This window comes from Marmota monax, unplaced genomic scaffold (assembly GCF_021218885.2).
Source record: "Marmota monax isolate L192 unplaced genomic scaffold, Marmota_monax_Labrador192_F-V1.1 WCK01_AAM20220418_F8-fsc00020, whole genome shotgun sequence".
NCBI classification, from domain to species: Eukaryota; Metazoa; Chordata; class Mammalia; order Rodentia; family Sciuridae; genus Marmota; species Marmota monax.
Window position 1 is genome coordinate 20,853,790 of NW_026692912.1, and position 464 is coordinate 20,854,253.

Consider the following 464-nt stretch of genomic DNA (forward strand, 5'->3'; position numbering starts at 1 on the left):
GTGGGACTCGAACCCGCAACCTTCAAATGGCCACTGCAGGTTTTGGCTAGAAGTCCCATGCGCTATCCACCGCGGCAGGTTTCCAGGACCTCCCACCGCTTTCCTCCGCCCTTTTAGAGCTCATCTAGATGTAGTGTTGGACCTTACTAAATTCTGCTGGGGCCGCGTAGCAGGCTAGGATTCTCTGCTGACCGTAAGAGAGTGTGCATGCCTAAATCTCGCGCGGGATTATAGGAACAGAGGAACCAGCGGTAAACCGCCGGTTCCCCAAGCCTGGGGTTCTCTACGGCTGCGCTGGTCTGTGTGCGGCGCGGACTACAATTCCTAGCGTAGTTCGCGCAGGGCCGGATTGAGTGGTGTGGACTACAACTCCCAGTATGCTGCGCGGCGGCACCGCCCAACGTCGCGGCGCGCGCAGGGCTGACTGAGCCGAGAGGCGTCCAGCGCGCTGGGCTGGGCTGGGC